The following is a 22,002-nucleotide window of genomic DNA, read 5'->3' as shown; positions in this document are numbered from 1 at the left end:
GCAGCAGCAGTGGGACTAACACTCAATCATTCTTCAGAGGAATCATGGTTAGTGGAGGAGTCATGTCGCCTTAGCAACTTGGATGCAGGACGAACTCCCATCACTTCTGGGAATATTGATGATGAAGGTGTTGGGGGTGTAGATTGCAGTTCTGGGATCTAGATGAGGGAAGGGAGCTAGCTGATGCTGGACTGGCTTCAAAAGCCGTAACATGAGGTTCCTAGATGGTTAAGGTCCCTACCTCAACTGAGTGTGGCTTTACAGACGCTACAAATGGCTAGACAACTGTTGTCAGGATTTGTGTAAAAAAAATTCCACACTTAAGAGGTGGATTTTTGGTCTTATGCCCAGGCATGACAATGGCCTTTCTCTTATCACTGGCAAGAACTGCTGCAATCTTTGTTTGAAAGTGTATGAAAATAATATTGTGACCTGTGAGGTGGTCAAAATTGAATAGAAATGAATGGAAATTAGTGTTAGTGAGGTTAATAATAATGTAGGTACAAAATAATACCTAAATTATGTGATTTTAGGCTAAAAAAAAATTTTAGTTCACTTTTGGCTGCTCAAGAGCACGGTCCTGGGATTTCAATACAAAAAAGAAATTTGAATGTTAATCTGTAAATGTAAAACTACAGAATAAAAATGTAAATACTTACTTACACCCACATACACTTACACAGAACATTGTCATAATAGCAATAAAACTTTGTTATCATTAGTTTTCATGGTGGGAACATATTTGCTATTAGGCTTCATATAATACAGCAGGTATTCTCTGTACAGCGCTGCGGAATTGGTTACGCTATATTGATGATGATGGGTGATGTTTCGCTCTACCTTACTAAACCTCTGATTTCAAGGATACACGGTCAATAACAGTAAATCTGGTTTTCATTCTGTCTATTTCTCTTAAAAAAACTTCTTAAACTTAATTTCAACTTCCAGTGGTGGACATCAATCACGTACTGGGGCATAAGATTACAAGGTCCTATGATCTCCTATACAAAGCTAATAAGCCACTCTTATTCGCAAACTTGAGCAGGACCTTCTCCATTGGCAGAAACCTTTCATCTTTTAGATAAGCAGGGTCAACACCATTAAGACGAATGTCCTCCCTAATTATTTGAACCTATTTCACACCTTGCCTGTCCCGGTACCGTTCCAAACTCTAGCATCCCTCCAAACCACCTGTAATAACTAAATTTGGAACTATCATAAAGCTCGAGTAAGATGCGACCTGCTGGCTAGGCCTTCGGTGTTCGACGGCCTTGGCTTACTCCTGTTTCGTAAGTACTATCAAGCCGCTTATTTGAGCCAACTGATGTCTTGACACGTCGCCCCACATATTAAATGATGGGTTGACCTAGAAAATGAATTAATTGCCACCAGTTCTCTGGAGATCTTACCATGGCTTTCTAAAGAACTTAGACCAATCTTGACTATGCTTTATGCTCTTTGTCTGGGACTCCTTGAGTAGGACTCTGCGATTGTCAGATCATACTTCTCCACTCACCCCAATATGGGATCACACTCTCTTCTCCCCTGGACAAGAGCTTTGCATGGTCTTGGAGTCGAGGACCCAGCACCTGTACAATATCTAAGCCTTAGTAAAAAAACATTATACAGGCGCCGGGTCCTTGCATTGCCCCCAGCGGCAATGTAACTCTCGCCATTTTAAGTGACGACCATCACAGTGCCAAGCTTGCCAGAAATGCTCTCTTTAAGTAGTTCAGTTAATCTCTATTTCGTACATGTCTAAAATTGTCACATTCACTTGTGTGTTTTTCTTTCATGAATGGCTGCGTGCGGATTGCACTTATGTGCTCTAGTCCCCAAGATCTAGGGCAGGATGTGCGTCAATCTGGTTCCTTCCTCTCTGAACCCCCTGAGGTCCCCCTCTTCTGAAAGGTGGGCAGAAGGTCGAACCCTGGCACTCCAGCTGATTCCCGGTCAAAGGAATCCCCCCTAGCTTTGCGGAGAAAGGGGGGGAGGGTCCAAAGACACTTTTCCCCTAAGGGACCTTTTGATCTTGGATGTCAGGGATAGAGGGGCCCTTTCTCATTTAAAGCCCGTACCCCAGTTTTGCGCTGTTTTTTTTAGTCCACTTTTGTGTGTTCAGAAGCACGGTCCAGGGTTTTCAATACAAAAAAGAAAATTGAATGTAAATTTGTCAATATAAAACTAACCAAAGCGCTTGTCTACAGATTAAAAATGTAAATACTTGCTTACACCCATATAAACTTACACAGAACAAGGTCATAGTAGCAATAAAACATCATTAGTTTTCATGGTGGTGTCAAAGTCAGTAAATTGGATAAAGTCATTTCAATTAAAATCGAGCAAACTTGGTTGTCTTTGTCTGAAAAGATGCATATGGCACGCTAGGGCGTGGAAGGGCGTAGGCAGCCGCAACACGTGGCAACAACAGTATTTACGCTTTTACATACATTCGCACCAACACACACATTTGTAAAATAGTACATATTAATGGTAGTTGCAACACATAGTTATTTATGTCGAAATATAGTAGTGTTTATGTGTAATATTATAAGTTATATGCATATTAGTGATACATATGGTTCAGGTTAAAAGAAATGTGTCATGTCTAATATCATATTAATCCCCTTTACATCAGCAGCTATTCGGCGAAGAGATCGCACATTGCATACTCTAGTTACTGATGTTAGGGAATAAATTTTTAATATGATATTAACTGTCAAATGCAAATGGACTGATTGTAATTGGAGTGTGGCGGGAAGAACAGAGCTCATCCCCTGGAGAGACCCCCACCTTTGGATTCCTTAGATTGAATCAGCCTATGATGTGTAACCCCCTGGACCCTCCTGATGCCTAGACCAATAGAAGCAAGCTATACCACCTGCATTGTTTCACTGTATCTCTGTTTGCATATAAGCAGTAGCTCTCATGTAGTGTTCAGTCACCTTGACCACAGACTTCTGACCTGAATGACCGTACACTGGATCCAGAGCGCCTGCGATAAGTAACGGCTGTACTATTATTATTTCGCTTGAATATACTCTGCTACTTTTTAAGAATAAATCTTTGTGCGTTGGAAACACAAATGGAGATTCGACAATCGTTATTGGATAGCGACAAAAACGCTCATAACAGTGGGATCAAACTTGCTATTAGGCTTCATGTAATACAGCAGGTATAACTTTCCTTCTCAAATGAAAGTGAGATGAATTGGCAATCAGCCAATCAGAATAGATTAGCTAGGGCTATTGTCATCATCATTAGCACGTATTGTATTACTGTCCCCAGGCTGGTGTGAAGAATAGGCTGTAAAAGGCGTATCTGTGTTCCGGAACACCAAGGTCATTCCACAAATAGCCCCTAATGGTACTTGGTCTACTTCAGAACAATCCCTCCCCCTTCCGGCCTCTTCAGACACAAGGGGGCCCCAGTGTGGATGCCTGCAGCTCTGCATTGTTGTAGGTACTTGCAGCTCCTTCTGTGGGCATGTGCAGAGCGAAAACACACAATTTACGCTACGCAAACAGGTGGACGTTCTGCACTGCACCAGGCCTATAGCCGATGTTAAATGAAGTTACATATATTTAAAATTTGTCATGTGCACTATAATAGCATGAGAATAGAGAGAGTGTAAGACTGCGATTTAATAACATCTCTCCCAGGAAAGTTTTCTTTACTCTTTACTTGGTAAAGCTAATGAGGAATAGATGGGACACATGTCTTATCACTAATTATAAGACACATTCTCTAAGTTAGTCCTATTTGAGGGTGCAGAGAGAACTGTCTGCTTTGTTTTTTACTGGCGAGTATTATTTTATGTTATCATTGCCGTTTTGCCAATGTTTTGAGCATGTAAAGTGAAACATTCTTAAAAATGAAATGGTGCCACGAATGCCTTTCTTACCGTATGGCTATCTAGACACACGTCTAAGGCTGCAATGTTCCAGGGGCAATGTTTAAATGGCTTTAAGCAAAATATATTAATTATATTTATTTAGCTTTTTTTTCTACCAACCACCTATTTTGGCAAAAGAATAACTGAGAATTGCGTGTTGAAAAGAGGGGCATCTAAAGTTTAGTCAATACCGAGCATAGCTGGATTTAGATTTATGGTGCTCGAGGACAACATGTGAGGGCCCCTGTCAGAAAAACTATTGTCAAAATGATGGACTGCTATTATTATATAATGTATCATCAGTATTGTGTTTGTTTTACCTATCACTACAGACAGATAATATAATAATTATAGGGACAAAATAAACCTCATCCCCGATATGCCCAAACTCCACCCCCGCTATACCCCAACATGCCCACTATTTGCAAAGCTCCGCCTACGTCAGTGCGAATGGGGACTGTCCCACTGAAATTGGGCCTGTCGGGAGGTGTGCGAGACCAGTGTCTGTTCATCATCATCATCATTATCATTTATTTATATAGCGCCACTGATTCCGCAGCGCTGCACAGAGAACTCATTCACATCAGTCCCTGCCCCATTGGAGCTTACAGTCTAAATTCCCTAATATAGACACACACACACACACAGACTAGGGTCATTTTTTTTTTATAGCAGCCAATTAACCTATCAGTATGTTTTTGGAGTGTGGGAGGAAACCGGAGCACCCGGAGGAAACCCACGCAAACACAGGGAGAACATACAAACTCCACACAGATAAGTCCATGGTCGGGAATTGAACTCATGACCCCAGCGCTGTGAGGCTGAAGTGCTAACCACTTAGCCACCGTCTGTTGACAAAGTTTAAGAACTGAAGGCCAAAGTAGGCATGAAGGAAATTAAAAGCTGAGGCTGTGTCGCTAAACCCCTCTGGGGTCAAAAGTTTAACTTGAGTACGCTCATCTGATGTCACAGCGGAGGGCTCGGTTCTAGTCTATAAGATTGATGGGTGGGGAATGAATCATTCTCTTGAGTTCAGGAAGTTGATGGTTAGCTGAGTTCAAGTGCCTGTTATGGATTCTCAGGCTGTTCTATGGTAACCGTGGCCAGTTCCTGGTATGTCTGGCGTCCTGGTGGAGATCCTGGATGGCGAGTTTCCGGAAAACGCAGTGCAGTCAATGGCCGGTGGTCGGGGTGCACATTACGGTAGTGGGCATGCTGAACCCGCCTCTCTTGGATGTGTTGGCTATAGTCTAGGTCCAGTTACCACTCCTGTGGGTCAGCTTGTGGTTGAGTTCCTTTGGTCCAGAAGGGTTACGGTTTCTGTAGTGCCCAGGACAGATGGTCCCGTTAAGGTAGATATGTACGCTGGGGTGTGTTTTGGTTGTCCCCCCATTTACAGATGTCCCATGGTTAATGCTGGGACATCCTGGTTGGCTAGCGGTTGTCTTACTGACTGCTCTTTTCTCCTCCACCATATTTGCAAATAAACTAATGTTAATTTTGCCACATTTATGTTTTGTGTCAATCATTTAAAGTAGTTAAATAAGTATTAAGAGGTTAACGTGAAGTAAGGAATATCAGCCGGTAAGCATTTTATAGTGTAACTTAACATGTACCTTGTATATTATACAAAACTCCACAACAGATCCACTTAAACACTGAACATATCACACATTATTTACAAAAATACGTCATCTTATTTAATGTTTTTAACTCTCTGAGAGGCAAATATTTCAATGACATCTTTGAAATCCAGATCATGCAGTACATCATGTTCAATTCTCATTATTGTGAGCCACAGAAGACGACTTTTATTCATTTTTCTTTAGTCTGTTCTTTATTATCTTTATCTCGGAAAAGGACCATTCAACATCGCAGTCGGACACCGTAATTACCAAATATATCCTTAGAAGAATTTAGACATTTGGAAATGTTGCCTTTAAATCTTTGTCCACGAAAAAGTTTAGTGAATAGATAATTTGTGATGTTGTCATTGTAGTTTTCCTTTATAAAATTTCATAATGGCAGCAAAATGCACTCATGTGCTCTATATATCCCGTATAGCTCCGCCCCATGCGCAGCGTACGCAGTCCCATCCAGTCCACGCATGCGCAGGTCAAGTAATCCCTGCTCTTGATCATCTATGGTTAATGCTGCTGGATCAGTGACAGGGTCATCAGAACGTGAGGGAGGACTAGATGTGATTGTAGCTGTAACTGACAGGGAAATTACACATATTTGCCAACATTCTAAACCCCCCCTTCGGAGGGAAGGTCAGGTGTCAAGTACAGGAGTAGGCATGGTAACGCAATTGTGTCACTGTGACCCCGCCCTCTGCACGGCAATGCTCTAATGGGGCGAGGTTATGATGATGGTATGGTCATGTTACTGGCCGTCATGGTACTGACCATACTTACCAACTTTTGCAGCCAGCTGTCCATGAGGGGGCTCCATCTTGGGGGCGTGACCACACAAACTGCGCCGTTAGGCCACGCCCCTGTCAATATTTGCCCATTTCAGCCTATCGGTGGATGGGCGGGCCAGGATGATGCGTTTAGCCCCGCCCCCCACCATTTCACAAACAAAGTGAGCTGGACCCTGGATCTAGTCCTCCTCTCCCGGGAGTCCAGGAGAGCTCCCAAAAATTCGAGAGTCTCCCGGACATTCCGGGAGAGTAGGCAGCTATGGTACTGACGCACCATGTATAACAACATTTTTTATTTATTATGGCGTGTCATATCCTTCATTTCTTATTATGAAATGAAGGAAAGAGGAAAAGAGCGAGACCGTTTCATTGAAGTTTTACATTGCGATTTATAAAGTTCCAGCAAAAATAGATCTTCCAGGAATAGCAGCAGAATATAATGTAATGTTATGAATGCTGGGAACACACTTATCTGGACGAGTTCTAGGAAGTAAACAAATGTGATTATAATTAGAAATTCCCAGATTAGAAAAGAGACAAATACTAGTCAGACAGTAAGAAAGTATGTGATATGTTTATTTTAAGCCAGATTAATAATTCTCAGGAAGTCATTAGGGGATATGTGCTTTTTTAATTGATAGCAATCCATTTAAAAAAAAAAATACAACCTAAAATACAATGTGTTCTAAATCAACACCTCGCTCACTGCCTGGCATGAACTCGGGCAGCCTAATACTGCGATGGTCAGTGCCCCCCATATCACAATAACATTTTCAAGTCATTGAAAACGTCACTGAACCACATAGTGCATATTACCTATTATAAAAGACAGCATTGCATTCTGATTTTGCGCATTTAATTTTGGAGCCCTAGAATGCCATCTCTTGTGCAGACACAGCCATGGGGAGCAAGGACTCAGGGGCAGCATTGGTGAACGTTGCTGAGACTCACAGCACCTGCTACCCCGGTAGGTAGGCTACTACACCTCCAGTCTAGTACAAAGACAAGAGGAGGATATATTTGCTGGCCCTAGAGAAGGATTAAAAATAGGTTTCGGGATGATTTGGGGTCTAAAGAGCCTATTTATCAATCATTGAGGGAACATTGGTTGTGTAGGGAGCGGGGAAGAGGATCTAAAGATAGATGCCAAATTAAAAACACAGTTTCTATCAGCCAGCGATAGTATTGGCTGGTAGAGTGCTATTTCCTTTCCAGCACATAAATCTGATTGATTCAAATTTTTGGTGTTACTTTTGACTCCGCCCTTTGCTTTATTCATCACATTCAGTCTTTCTCGCAGTCCTGTCACCTCCACCCTCAAATTATAGCTAAATTACGTCTTTTTCTTACCCAAGATCCAACTAAAAGTCTTATCCATTCTCCCATCATCTCCAGCCTCTACTAATGTAATCTCCTCCTATCTGACATTTCCCTCACCCACCTAACCCTGCTTTGATCGGACCTACGAGCTTTGGCAAAACTGACCATTCTGCAAATCCCTCTACTGGCTCCACATATCCTCCAAACTCCAATTCCAATGACTTACTCTCACATATAAAGCACACAAGAGAACCATCCCCTGATAAATCTCAAACCTCATCTTGAAATGTTGTCCCTCACGCCCTCATAGATGTGCCTCAGGTTCTCTGATAACCACCTCTCACATCCACCTACTAGATTTCTATACACCTGTTTATGTGCATCTATTATTACCTTATATGGTCATGAGTCCAGGAAGTCATCGTCCAGACAACTTCTATATAAGAATGCTGCCAACAAGAATAGAGTAGCCTCAACGTGGGACCAGATGAAATCCCGAATTCACGTCACTGAACACAGTCTGGGGTAACACTGAATAGAGTAAGACGTGGGGGGTCCATGGGGAGAGACTCCAAGTAACAATCTATAAGAAGGAGTTTATGCCCCTCACCTCCAAATGAAAAACCCCTTTAAATAGGAGAGAATTGATGGAGTTATGTATATTGTATATTTCATGTTACATCTTCCATTAACTATAACGCTAGATTATTGGTAATCTCCCAAATTCTTACAACAACCACAGTTTTGGCAGTCGTTCCTTTAAGCTGGCACTGTACTTACCGCTGGTATATGGCAGAAAAGTAATGTCTGAGTCAAGCGCAGTTCTGTATTCTGTACATACTAAGTGAGCCTAACTAAAGGAGTTAGACAACAACTACATTACAATGTTTACATAGGATACTGTGTAGTTTTACAGGTACTTACGGGGAATCAATCATGAAAATAATCCAATACAATTCTTTATGTTTGTTTAAAGAAACACATCCAGATTGAATTTCTCACACCGTCCTCCCTCCCCAAGAAGAACAGTCACCCATGTGGGAGGAGGATGTATGTTCAGATGGCTGTACTGGCCTGTTCAGATGGAGTATCCCGGCCAAGCATACAATACCTATCTCCGTCAGGTGGTAAATAATGCATGCTCCAGCCAATCATAACTCATTATATGAGAAACGTAACAGTAGCACTGTAACCAATGAGAGTGCAGGTTTCTTATTTTTAGTGTCACTGAACGGAATGGCAGCTCCAGACCGGCCTTGGCGCAGAGGTGGATACTCTGCCGTCTCAGAATTGGGCTGCATATCATAGCATGGGGCAGTACATGTTGGTATCACAGGACTGGTATATAGTGGCATGTAGTTGTTATAGTGACAAGGGGCTATATATGCTATCACCATGGGGCTATTATGTTGGCACGGGGCTATTGTGTTGTATATGTTGGCATCACAGGGCTATTATGGTGGCATGGGGGAGTTATGGTGGCATAGAGTTGTTATAGCAGCAAACACCTGATGCCAAACACTAGGTTATATAGTTCTCAGTACATGGTTATAATACAGTCATGGCCAAAAGTTTTGAGAATGACACAAGTATTGGTTTTCACAAAGTTTGCTCCTTCAGTGTTTTTAGACCTTTTTGTCAGATGTGGCTGTGGTATACTGAAGTAAAATTCTATGCATTTCACAAGTGTTAAAGGCTTTTATTGACAATTACATTACGTTTATGCAAAGAGTCAATATTTGCAGTGTTGACCCTTCTTTTTGAAGACCTCTGCAATTCACCCTGGCATGCTGTCAATCAACCTCTGGGCCACATACTGACTGATGGTAGCTCATTCTTGCCTAATCAGTGCTTGGAGTTTGTCAGAATTTGTGGGTTTTTGTTTGTCCACAGCCTCTTGAGGATTGACCACAAGTTCTCAATGGGATTAAGGTCTGGATCCAAAATTGTTTTGGTCCCCGAGCCGCTTAGTTATCACTTTTTCCTTATGGCAAGGTGCTCCATCATGCTGGAAAAGGCATCGTTCATCACCAAACTGTTCTTGGATGGTTGGGAGAAGTTGATCTTGAAGGATATATTTGTACCATTCGTTATACATGGCTGTGTTCTTAGGGAAAATTGTGAGTGAGCCCACTCCACTGGCTGAGAAGCAACCTCACACATGAATGGTCTCAGGATACTTTACTGTTGGCATGACACAGAACTGATTGTAGCACTCACCTTTCCTTCTCCGGACAAGCATTTATCCAGATTCCACAAACAATCAGAAAGGAGATTCATCAGAGAAAATGACTTTACCCCAGTCCTCAGCAGTCCAATCCCTGTACCTTCTGCAGAATATCAATCTGTCCCTGATGTTTTTCCTGGAGAGAAGTGGCTTCTTTGCTGGCCTTCTTGATACCAGGCCACCCTTCAAAAGTCATCGCCTCACTGTGTGTGCAGATGTACTCACACCTGCCTGCTGCCATCCCTGAGCAATGTCACGAGATACAGAGACTGAAAGCCACTTGCTGATATTTGAGCTACTAAGCTAGGAGTCTAAACATGCCCCCGATCTTCACCAGGGACTCCCGCAATGGAGTTTGGAGTTTGCTGCAAGGGACGTGCAGGTCTTGGCCCTCCTAGTTAGCTATTAGCAAAGTGGATGGTGAACAGACGTGATTGTGCAGGCAGAGGTCAAACCGTTCGGGCAAACGTGATATCAAAGGAGAAGGCAAATCGGAGTCAACAAGCCAAAGGTCAGATTCAGCGGAAGCTAACAGGCCAAAGGGAGATACAGGAGCAGAACCAGAGGAAGTGCAGAGAAGTGCAGAGAAGCGTCCCGTTGCCTAGTGACGAAGATGCAAGCAAACTGCACATATGCACAGCAATGCGAGGCCCGGAGGTAGAAGAAGGCATCCCGTTTGCCTAGCAACGACCTGCCAGCAAAAAAAGGCGCCCGTCCCTGGCACCGAAGGTGAGTGCGGGGACGGCGCCTGACAAGCAAGCTCTGCATTGGTGGTACCCGATCCCGCAGCTGAATCAACTTTAGGAGATGGTCCTCGCGCTTGCTGGACATTCTTTGGCACCCTGATGTCTTCTTCACAACTATTGAACCTCTCTCCTTGAAGATCCGATAAATGGTTGATTTAGGTGCAATCTTACTAGCAGCTATATCCTTGCCTGTGAAGCCCTTTTTGTGCAAAACAATGATGACTGCATGTGTTTCCTTGCAAGTAACCATGGTTAATAGAGGAAGAACAATGATTTCAAGCACCACCCTCCTTTTAAAGCTTCCAGTCTGTTATTCTAACTCAATCAGCATGACAAAGTGATCTCCAGCCTTGTACTAGTCAACACTCTCACCTGTGTTGGTGGGAGAATCACTGACTGATGTCAGCTGGTCCTTTTGTGGCAGGGCTGAAATGCAGTGGAAATGTTGTTTTTGGGATAAAGTTCATTGTCATGGCAAAGAGGGACTTTGAAATTAATTGCAATTCATCTGATCACTCTTCATGACATTCTGGAGTACAGCCAGTCTGCCTAAGCTGTGCCACAAAATCTACTGGGTTACTCCACATGGCATGACGTGATCCAACACGTGTTTGGTCCTCTCCAGTCGGAGGCTACTTCGACCTTGAAACACATTTGCTCCTCTTTTTAACTTGACATCAGAAACACAGATGTTTATCTGCCCAGCCTGTGGTAATGTGTTATATGATTTAAGGGTAATTAAGTGCAATTTATTTTGGGTGTGTAGATCCTTCTCCAACGTCTCTTTGGTATTGAGATTTGTGTCCAAGTGGCCATGTGCACTCTCCACTATGATTCATCACCTCTCCCCTGTATTGAAATATATTCCCGCAGCTCGATAATAGCATGTAATCACCATTTTCCTACTACACTGACAGAATATAGATTTATAGATTTTTCCTTCACGAACACTTAATTATGGAAATATATCTAATGTTAAGGGAGATGTCCACATTAAGATAGCTCCTTTTCCTGAGTGAAGAATGCAGGCAGACATCAGTGATTTGTAAATCAATCCAGGGATTGCATACGATCAAAAGCAACTGATAATTCCAGAACACATTTCAAAGGCTTAAAAGGGCACTTTTTGGGTATGAATAAATTGAGTACATTTTTTAAACACAAATTTAAGGAGCGTATAGATGTTTTCTATTTGCTATAGATATTGTTTTGCACAAATGTTTACAGTTTTATTGTTTCTGTAACTTTCCACATCATTTTACTACTATTACTAATTAGCTGCTTGTGTTTCTAGTGTTTTTTGGTTTTTTTACTCTTTTGTTATAATGGGCAGGAGTTTTGGGGATACCTATATGGGACTAATGGGATTGCAAAGTTTCCTCTCCATTGTCCCAATCTTGATAACTTCCCAGCACCCTGATCTAGAGGGTGTGTGGTCATAGAGGAGGCCTAAGTCTCTCATGGCTCGTAGCATTTGGGAGGGGGCTCACTGTTGTTGCGATCCCCTGTTTTTACTATGGCAGGGGAACCAACGCTTTTGGTGTTCCTGTTATGGTGGAAAACAGCATTTTGGAAGAGTTGGGGGAAGCACATTAGCCATTTACAAATAAAAATAAAAAAGTATTTTACAGGGTCTACTGTGCGTGAGAATTGTTTTGTCTTATTAAAAGTATGAGCTCTGCGGGTAAATGTATTAAGCAGCGGATTCTGTAAGTCGCCGATACTCAACGACTTTTCACAGGAAATTTAAAACGGCGATGGCTTTCAAGGCAAAACTTGCAGAATCCGCTACTTAATACATTTACCCCCTGGTCTCACCCGTCTCTGAGCTTGTGCAGAATTCAAGTCCTTTCACAGAGTGGAATTATTGTGCATGGCAAAGAATTACCCTGAAATGCCCGCTACATACCTGCCAACATTTCTGTATTTCTGGCAGCGAGTCAGGGAGCGTGGTCTCGAAGGGCGTGGCCACGGAGTGATGGGGGCGTGGTCACACACCAGAGCGATGTAAATCATTAGGTTACCCATTACATACCTCCCTTCCCTCAACATTTACACCTGCGGAACAAACATGTCCCAAGGCGGGACATCGGGACTGAGCTCTAAAATTGTGACTGCCCCGCTGAAATTGGTACAGTTGGGCTATATGCCTTTCTACCCCTTTTATCTCATTACAATAATCTTGCTCCAACAAAAGAAAATCCCTATTTCGCTAGAAATGCCTTTGTTCCGGCCAACTCCTCTCCATCTGCCTGTGCAAACTTCTATGTTTCTGCAACTACAGCCATAGGGTGTCTCAGATATGGCCATCTTGCTTCACTAACCTATGTGACACAGCAGAAATCTAGGTGTACTTGATCATATCGAGCACACAGCAGGCCAAAGTTGCATTTGTAACAAAAAACAATTGAAAAAAAATAAATATGTTTAAATGATAATGCAATTAAAAAACATGTTTTATTCTAAGGATACTTTTTTTTTTTTTTTAATGTTTTTGTTCCGGTAACACCATCCTGGGATACGTACTTCCACAATACTTAACTTAAATATGTTATCCTCTGCAAAGGTGCAGGGAAGCAAACGTCAGCGAAACCAACCTCAGGTGGCAACTATCACTAGCAAGAAAAGCACCCATAGGGCTCTTGCAATGAATAATAGGACCCTAAATTACTAAATTTATGTTACAGTCTCTTTAATCCAGATACTGACATTTCTAGTTTTGTAAGGGCGCCATCTACTGGGCAAAACACACTGCACATAGCATAAAACCATACAAATGTCAATTTTTTTCTATTTCTATTTGTTTTAGCAATAAAAATGTTATGATTGTGTATTTGGTTTAATATCGTTTTGTTTTATAAATGTTGCTACTTTTTGCAGTATTATATTACGGGGGAATATGAATATATAATTATATGAACTGGACAATAATATATTATTTCTAATGGAGTGTATAATTATTTATGATGTATACATGTGGCATTACATAGTGCCCCCATAATATAATTATACATGCAGTTAACATCCCAGCCTTAAATTCCCCTCTAGTAAATGCAGTGGTTTAGAGAGCTAAACCGCTAGCGATGTGTAAGCGGTTTAAATTTACTCCTTAGAGGTATATTTACTAAACTGCAGGTTTGAAAAAGTGAAGATGTTGCGTATAGCAACCAATCAGATTCTAGCTGTCATTTTGTAGAATGTACTAAATAAATAACTAGAATCTGATTGGTTGCTATAGGCAACATCAACACTTTTTGAAACCCGCAGTTTAGTAAATCTACCCATTAGCCTGGTTAGTAGACTATCCGCCACACGGTTCCATGCAGTGCCTGTGGAGAGGGAATTCTATGAAAGTGAGTGGAGTTTGCCTCAAGGGAGGCATTTCTGGGTGGATCGGGGCGGGTTTGGGTGGATCGTCCTGATTTCGCATGTCTAAATGTTGGGTTTCCATTTCATGTATGTGTATATCTTAGCATTGTTCTGTGTAACAATTCTTTTCCTTTCTTGTTTATGTTACAGTATTCTGTTCTCAAATTAATTTCAGGTGTATCCTACAGCACCACATTGTTTCCAAGGGATGCCGGCATTTAGGATTAATCATGAGCAGCTGGTTTGTAACAGACAACGTTATGCAATTTTATACCAGGGTGTATACAAGATGAAAACAGAACTACCAAGCAAACTATGGCAGTCTACATTTGTGCCAAAATAGCTGGATGATGTCACAGATGGCTCCAACATTTGTGGCATTGTTTGAGGTGACGGCACTAACACAATACAGTTGTGGCTAAAGTCCTCGTCATCATCATCATTTGTTTATATAGCGCCACTAATTCCGCAGCGCTGTACAGAGAACTCACTCACATCAGTCCCTGCCCCATTGGGGCTTAGAATCTAAATTCCTTAACACACACACACACACACACAAACTAGGGTCAATTTGTTAGCAGCCAATTAACTTACCAGTATGCTTTTGGAATGTGGGAGGAAACTGGAGCACCAGGAGGAAACCTACGCAAGCACGGGGAGAACATACAAACTCCTCACAGATAAGGCCATGGTCAGAAATTGAACTCATGACCCCAGTGCTGTGAGGCAGAAGTGCTAACCACTCAGCCACCATGTCGTCCATGGTAGGGATTAACCATACCTGCCAAATATCCCAATTTTAGTATTCTGTCCTGCAGTCCTACCTGCGGACATGTTTGTCCCGAGGCAGCCACCTGGGGCGCAGCCACCTGGGACCCTTTGTGACGTGGACACGCCCACTGTCCCGGAGCCAGATACTAAAATGTTGGTTGGTATATTTAACTGAGGCCCAGCAACATATTTTGACATCAGTTTTGAACCCCAAACCAACCAACTTACACTCACAGGCACATCAGCCCTTCTGGCAAATGCAAGAGTCGCCAAATTGACCCTGGTGTTATATGATGATTTGTATCTTAAAGATTACGGTGATCCATGGCCAAATCTGTGCCATACAATATTTTATTTATTTGTAACAAGTATTAAGTGTCTCTTGGGCCATTTGGTTATTGTTCAACAATGACTGCCTCAACTCTTCTATGGATGTAAGTTAGCAATATAAATGCAATATTAATTAAGATAGTGGTGGTAATCAGTGCTAGATTATAATACGGACACACGTTCAGTCCCAGGTCTGACCTCCTCATGCCCCGTGGGGACCACTGATGAGCACAAGTATCTGTAGGATGCCCTATTGGAAAAGAGTGATTGTGAAAGTCTTGTGTCTCATTGGAGATCCTCATTAAGCAAAAATAATGCCCTAAAGGTAGATTTGACGTGCCATACTCTGTTCCCACAATGCACTTCAGGGTTTATTGCATATAACTGAAGTATACTGTTTGATAAGGTACGTATGTACCAGCCTCTAATTGAGTGATGTCCAGGTGGTGGCCCACTGGGTCTTTTGATACCATTAGAGGTCGGTCACGTTATAAGACAAGATTATAATATTCCTCAACCACCCTCTTAACCTCACTACCTTACCCTATTACCACCCGTTACACAATTTCACACAAGACAACTACCCCCTGACCAACATTGTTGTGTGACAGGATGTCCCCCAGCCCAATCAGCTCCTGGGGGGAGACTGCACAACAGCACAAATGAAGGAGGAAAAGGTAGGATAAAAGGAAAAAAAGGGAGTGAATGTAGTAATAGTGAATATATATCCAATGACACCCATAAATACTTAACACGTCTGTATGCTGGGTGGGTGGGGCTTCGGGAGGAGATCACCAATGAGATGATAAGAAGGCATATAGCATATCAAAGCGACACTAACTTCAAATGTGTTTATTTATTTGTGGTAGTTGGCAGGAAAGCACATCTGAAAATACTGTTTATATTTTTATTCTGTCTTTGGATATAAACATATTTCTGTGGTTGGTCCAAGTTGGTCCCTTCTGTCCACTTACTCTCCCTCCTTGCCGTCCTCCTCCCATCTACAACTTTTCTGGTAAGAAAGTGTCTACTGCAATTTTGTGAGTGACCAAACAAGCGACACCTCTGTCCGCGACGCTGAATGTTACAGTGTATGTTACCTCTACTATAAAATGCTTTATACTCTAAGGGTTCTAAAAAGGAAAATTGGAGGTGTTCTCCATAGCGACCAATCAGAATCTAGCTGTCTTTTATCTGCTACATGCTAGAAAATAATAACTAGAATCTGATTGGTTGCTGTAGGCAAAACGTCCATGTTTCCTTTCTAAACCTGTTTAAACCTTTAGTTGATCTACCCCTAGATCTTTCCCTCCGCTAAACAAATCTTTGATTATACTGAAGACGTTGGGCATCACTGCCCTACTGACTGTAATGTCATAAATCTAAGCTTTGGTCATTTGAAGAAATATATCAGGTTTTTCTTCCTGCAGTTACTCTAGGTGGCGCCTCTTCTCCGGTTCGGTGCTTCATTTGATTTAAGGGGCTCCGTCCTCTTCATTCCTGGACGACAGACAGGTCCTTTTGAATGAAGAGGATCTCTCCTCTTTCACGCTCCTGTACGGCTGCTCTTCAGTCTTGTCTTTGCGCTCCAGCGCCGCCGTCCTCCTTCTTCTCCCTCCTGCAGCGGTTTCTTCTGATTAGTGGGGGGAATGGGGCTCAGCGACATGGTGAGTCGTGATTGGCTTGCTGCAGTGCCAAATTCAAATTCCCAAAGGTGAGCCCTGATTGGCTCACAATTCTGTCCACTTATTGGCTGACAGAGAATCAGATGTTGCGGAGCACTGCGGGAAAAGAGGACTTACCTGCGCTGGATCGCTGGTCAGGTGAGTAAAATTCTCTTCTTCTCTAAGTATCAGGGACGGCACTTACACCAGCATAGATTTAGCATGCAATTTACGGTAAGTCTTGAAACAATGAAAGAAAGAGAGACCATTTTCAGTACACATTAATTTATTTTGGGTGATTAAACAAGTGTCAAATATATCAGTAGTTGCATTTAACTTAATAATCTTGAATATAAACAGATCTGTTCTCTGTTCTCTACACATTAAATATTATATCTGATTAGGCTTAATCCCTCTGACAACCACATCATTTCTTACAGACACAAGTACACTTGTTGTCATAGCACTTCAGAAATCCCTTTAACTGATGACGGACTGGATATTAAGACCTACATTCACACTACCAATCCCCATAATGCAGTTAGCTCAGAGAACACGCTCTATTGCTTATGTGAAATGCTGAAGCGGACTGTGCAGACCAGTCACGTTTCTGCAGCCTCCAGGAGGTACCTCAACTTCCAACTGCAGAACAGGAGGGTGATAATTTAAAGAAATAAAAAAGGAGGAGGGACAAAAAAAAGTTCAGTCCAACAGGACAGGAAATAGGGTCTGTGCAATATTTCAGCCAAATTTTACCTGCAGTTACGGGCATTGTTAGGTTCTTAAAAGACCCAAGCTCACAGCTGAGCACAGTACAGTCAGTAAGTTTTGACTTTAAAGCCATTATATTTACCATGTAAATTCGCCGGATATCAGCGATTTGCAAAAATCACTATTTGATACATTTACCCAATGATGTCTGGAATTAAGGCAAATGCTTCTTCTCCGGCCTAACTCACTGTGTTCTCCACTCCAGCTCCTCTCCTGTACAGCAGGACACAATGTAATGAACTGTACCAGTTTACTGTGCGTCACAGGCCAACACTCGGTTCACGGAAACTGTGACCTTCTGTCTGACGTTTACCGTGTTCAACATTCCTCCACTTCCTGAAAGCTTCATAGTAGGGTAGATGGTGGGTAGATGCTGGGCTGAGGATGACACTTTCTCTGTACCTTGTCACAGCAAGTGACCCTCAGTGATATGGTAATATCATACCTGCCAACATTTCCTTGTTGGCTACAGGGAGATCCCGGGGGAGGTGGGCGTGCGGGGGAGTTTGACAAATCACATCATTTTTGGCTAAGATGATGCGATATTCGCCTCATTAAGCCCCGCCCCCCACTTATCTATTGCGGGGGGGCGAGAACGGGGAGGTTGCCCTGCTCTCCCAGGAGGTCTCTCAGAGATGCGGGAGTCTCCCGGACATTCCGGGAGAGTAGGCAACTATGCGTTAAAGAAAAGCAGCTAATGAATCTCTAGAGACTAAAGTGTCTTTTACATTTCTGTCTCCATTACTGAAGTCATGTTGTCTTACCTGTCAGTCTTTGATTAAATCTTGGTCTCCATGAAAATGGCCACCTCCTTAGGCATCAATACATGGAAATAGGACACAATTTCTGAACTGTGTCATCATGCCACAGATGGCGAAGCCAACCACGTCTTGTACTGGCTCAGCATCAGGGAGAATGCCAGACTCTTCAGGGAGTGAGGGAGATCACCCCTATTTCAGGGCCTCTCCCTGACATTCAGGGAGCGTTGGCAAGTATGAGTAATATTCAATAAAGTCTGCACGTGTCAGCTGTGCAGGACAAGAGGCCAAGAAGGATCTAGGGACACAAACTTAGCTCCCCTGCCCTGGTCACAACCGGGCAAATCTAATGACACTTTTGGCCCGGTTCCTTATAGCCTGGATCTATATATGGCTTTTCTGGCTATGAGGGCTATTAAATTCAGCCATCAGTGGGGCTGTTCAATGTGGCACTGTGTCTTTACAATGGAGGTCTAATCTTACGTCTGCTCTACTAAAGACTGCGATAAAATTAGTATTGCTGGATGTTGGGGCAGCACGGTGGCTCAGTGGTTAGCACTTCTGCCTCACAGCGCTGGGATCATGAGTTCAATTCCTGACCATGGCCTTATCTGTGTGGAGTTTGTATGTTCTCCATGGGTTTCCTCCGGGTGCTCCGGTTTTCTCCCACACTCCAAAAACATACTAGTAGGTTAATTGGCTGCTATCAAAATTGACCCTAGTCTCTCTGTCCGTGTGTGTGCATATATTAGGGAATTTAGACTGTAAGCTCCAATGGGGCAGGGACTGATGTGAGTGAGTTCTCTGTATAGCGCTGCGGAATCAGTGGCGCTATATAAATAGATGGTTTACATTTGGATTTACCAATCAATAAATCTACAAAAGGCCAATGAAAATATCATCATCATCGTCACTATTTATTTATATAGCGCCACTGATTCCGCAGCGCTGTACAGAGAACTCATTCATATCAGTCCCTGCCCCATTGGAGCTTACTGTCTAAATTCCCTAACACATATTCATACACACACACAGACTAGGGTCAATTTTGATAGCAGCCAATTAACCTACCAGTATGTTTTTGGAGTGTGGGAGGAAACCAGAGCACCCGGAGAAAACCCACGCAAACACAGGGAGAACATACAAACTCCACACAGATATGGCCATGGTCGGGAATTGAACTCATGACCCCAGTGCTGTGAGGCAGAAGTGCTAACCACTAGGCCACCATCATAAGTTTTCTATAATCCCCCCCTCCCTCAATTTTTTTTTTACCAGGCATTGAAATATCACTGCAATCTCCAATGTTAAGTATATAACAGGGGAATCTTTAAAGGGTTGATTGAGTAAGTTGTTATGGAGACATTCGAGATGACTTCAAAACCAGTGAGATAAGTGAGATGAAAAAAAAAACAACCTTTAATGCACGTATGGAGCTTGTACCATACATTTGAGTTGGGTCTTTACATGCAGCGCACACCCTGGGTATCCACTGAAATGAATGGTCAATTGTTGCCAGTGTCATAGCATGATAAAAATGGGGCATTAAAGTTCATAGCATTTGTACATACTTTATACAACAAAATATTTATAATTTTCAGACTATAATTGGATAATTCCCTACATTTATTAAACATATAAATAGAAATCTCCTAGTTTAATTTATTCCCCCCCTTTATTTTACACGTGTAGCACTTTCAGCATTTGCTGCCAGCTAACCGTTTCACATGTGGATTGGGTTCTACGTAAATTAATATTGTCCCAAAGGTATTACAGAAAATGCCTCTAAATTCTTTCTTCGTTACAGACATGTTAAAATGTGATATGATTTTGAGAATGTGATTGCTGTGCATTACCCTTCCCCTGCTGCCCCCTACTGGTCAATTCCATATTGAGCCGCTTATGAATGCCAAACATAATCATTCACCACTTTGACATTAAATAAAGAAACCAGCCCTTCATTCAAGCTTTTTAGAAGACTGTCTCTCAGGGCAACCGATGAACACAGACACTATCATCGTCAGGCAATCGTATTCCTTTTCCTGCCTGTGTAAGCTCCTGGGACTAGAATTCCCTCTCTAGATGTCCTTGATGTTTCTATAACATGTTCTACAGTCATTATTCTTCCTGCCTGTTTCACGCAGAGGTTAGCACTCATAACAATATTAATTTAGCTGCTAAAGCACAAGTGCCATGTTTGTTAAGACATATTCCACATGGATTTAACACTTAATTTTTGCTATCTTATTTTCTCACTGACTGTTCGCGTGCAGTGTAACATGGTAGGTTTATTGAGGTGCTTCCAGGCTGGACCACTTTCAAGTAAATGATCTTTATACTGCGGAGTTTCAGAAGGTGTTAATAAACTAAACAGCTCCAAGTAACCAGTCGATATTAAGCTTTGTTTTAGCAGATTATTGTAGATAATATACAAGGGGGGAAACAATGTAACACCTATGCTACTGTCGCCGAAGTGATGGAATTCCTCGAAGCCTCTCCGGTTCCAAACCCAGAAACCGTGGTCATGTCATTTGAATAGATACGTATGGTAAGTATTGCGACTGCCCCCACCCAGAGCTCTATCTATGGCTGTGCGAGAGGGGCGACCGCTGAAGGGGGGTGCAGTTTATGAATATTTTAGGGTACTTCAGTTAAAATTGAGGGCAAGGGGGGGCGCCAGATTTTCTTCCCCCCCTAAACATATATAGGTATTGGGGGGAGCTAATATTTTCTGCTTGAACTTACACACACACTATGGGGTCTACTTATTAAAGGGAGATAAGCCCGAAATCCTGCAAAAAAGGTGATTTAAAAGCATTGCTGGCTTTAGCCTGGGGGTGCCACAGGAAAAAATGTTTTATTATTAAAGCATTTTTCTAGGGTTGTTTATATTCATTTTTTTTATTATTATTATTTTTTTCTTTTTTTACCGTTAATATACTTTTTCTTATATAATCTGGAACAGGAAGACCAAGTCGGCTCAAGCACGTGCAGAGGGTCTCAGACTAACTTGGCAAGGGGTAAGATTCTTCTTCCCACTGCCAACCAGTATCACCGGGGGGGCTTGGCATCACTCAGCGGTCCTGGTTTAATAAATTGCCTTGATAAAAGATTTTCTAGTCATCGGAGGGGTCTTAATAAATAGACTCCTATATGTGGTGGTATGAAGGGCGAGCAATATACATTATTATATTTATATACTGCCTTCATTGTAAAATATTACAATTCCAATCTTCAAAGGGTGCCTTGTGTCCTTTTGCATTTTTCTACAGATTTTATATTGTCTTGGGTGAACTAACGGGAGTTTTTAAAGGACAACAGCTACTCTGATACAGAGGCGTGAATTAAAGAGCTGTGCCATTGTATCATTGAGTATGATGATCCACTAGTCTACCCTAAAAGTGATAACCTAAGGGGTATATTTACTAAACTGCTGGTTTGAAAAAGTGGAGATGTTGCCTATAGCAACCAATCAGATTCTAGCTGTCATGTTGTAGAATGTACTAACTACATGATAACTAGGGGCCTGATTCATTAAGGATCTTAACTTGAGAAACTTCTTATTTCAGTCTCCTGGACAAAACCATGTTACAATGCAAGGGGTGCAAATTAGTATTCTGTTTTGCACATAAGTTAAATACTGACTGCTTTTTCATGTAACACACAAATACTTGATAGCTTATTTGTACACTGAAATTTAAAGTTGACATTTGTGTGCTACATGAA

Source organism: Mixophyes fleayi, chromosome 1 (genome assembly GCF_038048845.1).
Source record: "Mixophyes fleayi isolate aMixFle1 chromosome 1, aMixFle1.hap1, whole genome shotgun sequence".
Lineage (NCBI taxonomy): Eukaryota > Metazoa > Chordata > Amphibia > Anura > Limnodynastidae > Mixophyes > Mixophyes fleayi.
Note: the sequence above shows the minus strand (reverse complement) of the source record.